Raw genomic sequence first — 6935 nt, 5'->3', positions numbered from 1 at the left:
CGGGTCTCATCTTCCAGCATTTTCTTGCTCATGTAGTAGATAGCCTTCTCCACTTTATCTTCAGATTCCTACGCAAGCATGTAGCCCATTGTCGTTTCGGTCACTGACAAATGCAATATCAACGGTTTCCCCGTCTCTGGTGGTGACAACACAGGTGGGTTCAGTAAATACTGCTTGATTTGTTCGAAAGAAACTTGGCATCAGTCATTGTAGATGTCCCCGAACGTCCCGGGAAAATCCCGTTTTGTCCATTAGGCTTACTACAGTTCGGACTCAATGTCACGGTTCTTAATCTGATCCCGCAAAGTGCAGTACGAGATTGATAAATCACCAAAGAGTCCAAATCTGGCAAATCATTTTGAAAAACTGATTTTTTAGAAAGAACTGCAAAACATGGACTGCTTTGCCAGATATAGAGTCGCCGTCTAAATAATTTATTTTGGGGGAATTTAGGAAACCCTGACTCGTGCCTAAGGCCACGTGTCCGTCATCACCAAAGTTGCCTCGGCTCGGGAACTTGGGTACGATTGGGGAAGGTCATCTATGAGCACCCCCACTCTTCCGATCAAAGATCGGCCTGTACTAGGCATGATATCTAGTTTTTGAAAACACATGTGTTCTTATTCCAGTTAATTAGGTAGAATCTACTAAGTGGCGCGCACAACACACAAGCATAGACTAGATTCCCTAATTTGGAACAAAGCATTGCATATCTGTTTGTTTGGAAAACGATTTGAAGTTTGCTACTCGCAAGTAGGCTAAAATGCGGATTTCAATGAATTATCCCAATTCAAGTAATCCAACCTTCACCCACAGGCATTCAGGCAGTTATACCATTTAAGCAAGTAGCCTTATGGCAAGCATGCTTTCATGTTAACACTCATATATATGCAAGATGCTAAAGCATAAACACTCACAGTGTACTCCCAGCCAAAACAAGAAACTAGTTAGAAATCATGCATGATCCTAGTTCATGTTAAAATGGCTAATGCATCGCATGCAAAATGGAACTAAGATAGGCTCGGCTATCCTAATCATGTCATGAGAAATGCAACTTGATACTTGTATTCAAATAGGTACTGAAATACAGTGCAGTTAGTATGATGCGCCGTGCCCAGTGCATGAAATACTGATGAATGAATGCATACATGCATGGCATAAGGATGCTAAATGAAACATGCCCTAAGACTAACCACCGAAAGCAGATAAGTAAAAGGGATAAAGGCGTGGGGTTGGAAGACATGCATCACACACACGCACGCTTATTATCACAATTGGCCCTCTCACCAAGGGTTTGAAAGAATAATACAAATTAACTAACTAACAAAGCTAATTAATTATTACAAAACCGCTTAACTAATTAAACAAATTAACTAAGCTAGTGAAGCAGTAAAGCAACCTCGGGAAGAGGGATGCATGCATGCTCGGACGGCTTTGCTCGGAAATCCATCACCATGCTCATGCTGCCTCTGTTTACACTACTCTGCACCTCTGAACACTGCACAAATCTCAAGGATGCTCCTGAACCACTCCGTGATCACTGTGGGAGTTCATCGGCTAAGATATAAAGTCACTGGCCATGGGAACATTATCATCGACCAAAAGTGGAGCTCTTGACCAGGTTAAGTTAGCCGGCCGGCACTAAAGATGGCAGACCGACCATCTATTCCGGCAGAATCCTATTTTTGCTGCAACAGAGGACAGACAGAGCATGGCAATGCATTTTCAAGGAAATGTTTGCACAACCACCCTCCTTATCATGTTTAAAGCTCAAAGGAGTATGGTCTTCGGCTCTTGGGCCATCAATCACGCATTTCAATGCATGATGGCCCAAAGAGGCCAAGTGTGCAATTAATATCAAATGAAATGCACAAAAACATACAAGGGCCCTCAACCTCCATCATAGTTGATCAAGAGACAAGGGAATGCACACTGAATGCAATGCAACCTAAGCATGCAAGCAAACATGCAAAGAACCCAAGCATGCAACAACATGTGGGGAAAGCACCCAACTAATATGCAATAGGCATACAACCTAAACATGTAAGCTAGCATGGCATGCAACAAAATGCAATGGGGTTAGCATGCAACAACATGCAATACACGAACATGTTACAACATGCAAGGTACCAAATATGCCACAAGCATGCGACAACATGCAAGGCAAGCATGCAACAACATGCGGGGATCGACTTAAACCAAGATGGACATCTCTCAAATAGTCCCAAATTAGTGGCCAAGATGCTAAGAAATGAGGGACAAAAGCATATGCAAACATGCATGCTAATTGGCCTAAAGACTAAGGCATAAAAGGCAACTTTCAAGAACACTTAAAAGGAATGAAAAGCATGCAAAATGTGACAACATTACATGCTCTGAAATAAAGCTAGGAGCGATGCCGAATCACATAGACGAATCGTGATCGGAGCATGTACAAGGCTTAAAGCCCAAGACTAGTGAAGGGATTCGAACCAAAGCTACACAAAACAAAGAGCATATGGCAAGCATAATCCAAAACAGTCCTAATTCATGCTAAGATGATCCTGAAACACACAAGGAAAGAAGCCAAAACATGCTAGAACAAAGGACCAAAAGCATGAAGCAAACTAGGCCACAAAATAGGTGTTACACTACACCTATCAAAGCCAAACATGGCATGACTTAAGCAACCAAAAACAAAGTTATGGCATGTCAAAATGAACCCAAAAACCCACTTAGATAACATCCCAAATGCCTAAGCGTGATGGCATACACAATGACACATTTATGAGGCATAAGACACTAACCCTTTAAGACATTAAAGGAATCATAAGTGCAAGCATATGAGCATGGAATATGGACTGAAATAACAATACAAATGATGCCAAACCACTGAAATGATTAAAAAAGAGCATGCTAATGACTTGGACACTTAAAGCTAACAAGCTAGATTGCATGGTAGCTATACAAAGCATTGTAAGCATGACCAAGAAGACCAAAATCAGAGCTTGAGCATGTCACAACATGGCTAAAAGCATCATGGAGTTGTGCCAAAATCATGCTAAAGAGGCATGTTACAACATGGTGCATGTTAAGGCAAAGTCATGGGACTACAAGACAAGTATACAAAGCATGCATGGTATGTCTAAACCAAGTCAAAATAGTGCTATATCATGGCGAAACAACCACAAATACCAGTTAAGACATGGTCAACTGGAACTTAAGAAAAGTGCTCACATATGAGGCAAATATGACAAGTATTGAAGACAACAAGGAGAGGGGATGGCCCTCTCCTTCTTAGGACCTTAAAACACCATCCCCGTCACTGAAATCCAGAAGGCCAATACAAGGTGGTCCCGGAGCTCACAAAAAAAAAAAAAACACAAAATGAGGCCAAACAAGGCCTAAGAAGGGGTAAACAACCCTGAACACAAAAGTGATCTTAAACAAAGATCAAAAGTATGTAAAAATAGAACTTTTATCAGTTTATATCTTAGCATAAAACAATAAGCAAGAAGGGTTAAAAGCTTATGCAAGAATGGAGTATCTAAAGCAAAAATGCTCACCCTTGTAGAACCACTTCAAGAACAAAGTTCTAGCAGGTTTTTCTGATCAAGAAACAGCTCAAGAACACTAATAACAACCCTCTAGTACCTCAGTAACCCAAGGATGGTGTAATGCTTGGTGTTCAAGTGCAAAAGTAAGACAAAAACTCACTTTTGAAGCATAAAAATGGAGAAACAAGGTAAGATAGATACAAGGCTATATCTATCTTTTCTAAGGCAAATTTCTGAACCCCTAAGGAGGGAGGAGGAGCTCCCTCTTTATAGAAGTTCAATAACAAAGCTTCCAAAGCAAGCCAAACCAAGAGGCAAATCCCTCCACGTGTATGGAGGGGAGCAAATGTGCATGCCAGCTAATCTAGCTGGCATAAAATATCTGCATAAAGCAGAAGAGCAGGGTTTGGCCAACAAAAATGGCCGATCGACCAAAAACAGTGCCAATCAGCCAATGCACTTGGCCGATGGAAAGAAAACAGGGCCGGTGGCCTTAAGCCTTGGCCGGTGGGTTGAGGACATGGCAAACAAGCCTCCCTTTTCCATTAGAAGCAAAAATACAAGTGTTTGGTCCCTAACCAAGCACAAAGCAGACAAGTTGAGAGATCTTGTGGCAGGGCGCGTAGCCGAGACCTCCGAGAACTCAAAACAAACACGAGCATGGATGATCATCGAGTGTTCAAACGATGACGTCTAAGTCTTGTGGACGGTCAAAAATGGGGTGTCTACAGTTGCCCGTCTTTGACAGAACTCGAAAATCACAACAATGACGAGAGTGAATGTGAAAGCCCAGAGACGACCCATTTTCGACAAGGCTGAACACTGAGACAAGAATACTAAATACAGATAAAGATATGCGCTCGAAGGCAGGGGCAAGATGCAAGAACAACGCATAAAGCCGAGCATAACTTATGATCATGCAGAGAGAGCTATAATAAAACATTTACGCAAAATAAATACAACAAATTAAGCAAGTGAATAAGAGATAACGATCCTACTCATTCCAACAGAAAGGATGTAAGAAAATTATGCAATTCTCGCTACATCTCATGCAGAGAAAACTAAAAGCGACTACCGAGGACACCCGGAGTCCAAAACACAACATCTCTCAGCGTAGCACACGCAAGAGAGGAAAGGGAGCATCTCTCGGCGTGGCACACGCATGAGAGGAAAAGGAGCATCTCTCAGCATCGCGTACGTATGAGAGGAAAGGAAGCATCTCTCAACGTGGCACACGCATGAGAGGAAAAGACTGTGTAAGAAAGCGTGATGCACATAATAGTGCGGGTTTGTCCAAACGCGGCATGCGAGTGGAGAGAGGGTTACGTCCAAACGTGGCACGCGATTGGAGAAGGGGATACGTCCAAATGCGACATGCGAGTGCAGAAGCGAATACGTCCAAACGTGGCACGCGAGTGGAGAAATGGGATACATCTAAACGCGGCACGCAAGTGGAGAAAGGGTTTACGTCCACACGCGGCACGCGAGTGGAGAAGGGGTTTATGTTCACACGCGGCACGCAAGTGGAGAAATGGTTTACATCCACACGCGGCATGTGAGTGGAGAAGGGGTTTACGTCCACACGCGGCACGCGAGTGGAGAAGGGTTTACATCCACAGGCAACACCCGAGTGGAGAAGGGTTTTACGTCCACACGCGGCACATGAGTGGAGAAGGGTTTACGTCCACACGCAGTACCCGAGTGAAGAAGGGGTTTGCGTCCGCACGCGGCACACGAGTGGAGAAAGGGTTATGTCCACACGCGACACGTGAGTGGAGAAAGGGTAAGAAACATAGGGACGTATCCCGGTGTTTTGAAAAGGGGAGAAGAAACATAGGGACGTATCCCGGTGTTTTGGAGAAAGAAGGAGAAACATAGGGACATATCCCGGTATTTTAGAAAAAGAAGGATAAACATAGGGACGTGTCCCAGTGTTTCGGAAAAAATGCGCAAAACAATGCAAGTGGAATATGTGTGACAACGCAAGTGAAGAGGTGTGCATAACAATGGAGGTAAAACATGCAAAACAACGCGAGTTAAAGACGTACATAACAATGTAAATAACGAATGTAACAACGCAAGTTAAGAGTACGCGAAACAACACAAGTTCGAGAAGTTTGCAAAACAATGCAAGTTAGATGAGTTTGAGGGGCGCAAGACAACGTACATGAAATATGCAATAATGCAAGAGATTGAAATGCATGACAATGCAAACGAAAGATGCATGACAATGCGAGTTGTTGAAATGCATGACAATGCAAATGAAAGATGCATGACAATGCAAGTTGTTGAAATGCATGACAATGTAGATGAAAGATGCACGACAACGCACGTTGTTTGAAATGCATGGCAATGCGAATTATTGAAATGCTCAAAAAATGCAAATGAGATACGCATGACAATGCATGAACTGAAATGCATGACAATGCAAATTATTGGAATGCACGACAATGCAAATGAGACACGCATGTCAATGCATGAACTGAAATGCATGACAATGCAAATTATTGGAATGCATGACAATGCAAATGAGACACGTATGACGATACAAGTTGTTGATAAGGTGCATGATGATGCAAATGAAACAAGTGAAATAACGCGGATGGAGAGGGGGTGCGAGACAATGCGACCCAAGGGAAGTGCATAACAATGCAAGCATGGCGTGCGCTACAACGCATATAGACATGCATAACGATGCAAGTGAACAATGCATAACAATGCAAGTTGTGTGCGCTACAACGCGTGTAGACGTGCATAACGATGCAACCTATGTATGTTTATCAGAAGCAAGACAAAACATTGTAATGCAACACATTTAAAGCAGTTATTGAATCTCCTAAGTTTCCAAACGATACGAAAAGGATACACCCCGTGCGTACCGAGCATCGCATATGGAAGACGTGGTTCGAGGTCAACACGGTAGCCGGTTAAACTTCAGAAGTCCACTTGCTTGCACTGCCTTGAGAGATGAAGGTCCCAAACCACATAATTGGCCCAACCAAGGGTGTAGGAGGTTCACCGACCACAAGGGCAGGCCATCCGCCATCCATCGGCCCTGAAATAAGCCCATCGGACAACTATTTAGCCGACCGGCCAACAATTTGGCCGACCAGCCAAAAATGGCTATGTTAGGGCAGTTTTGACATTTAGCCACGGGTCTTTAAATATAGGGTCTCAAACCCTACATTTTCACTTCCTCCTAGCTCGAAAAACCCTCCTCTCTCTCTCTAGGTGATTTTCCAACCATTAATCCTCGTTTTTCTCCTATTTTCGGCGCTTTTCTGTCGTTTGATTCGCGAAACTCTCACTATTTCGCACACTTTGAGCCAAACAAATCTTGGTTTCAGTGCCCTTTTCTTGGTTTCCACCGTTTGGGGTTTGTTTCCCCCGAGTTTACCT

The sequence above is a fragment of the Camellia sinensis genome, chromosome 15 (genome assembly GCF_055761805.1).
Source record: "Camellia sinensis isolate YWXY chromosome 15, ASM5576180v1, whole genome shotgun sequence".
NCBI lineage: Eukaryota > Viridiplantae > Streptophyta > Magnoliopsida > Ericales > Theaceae > Camellia > Camellia sinensis.
This window is presented reverse-complemented; position numbering follows the sequence as displayed.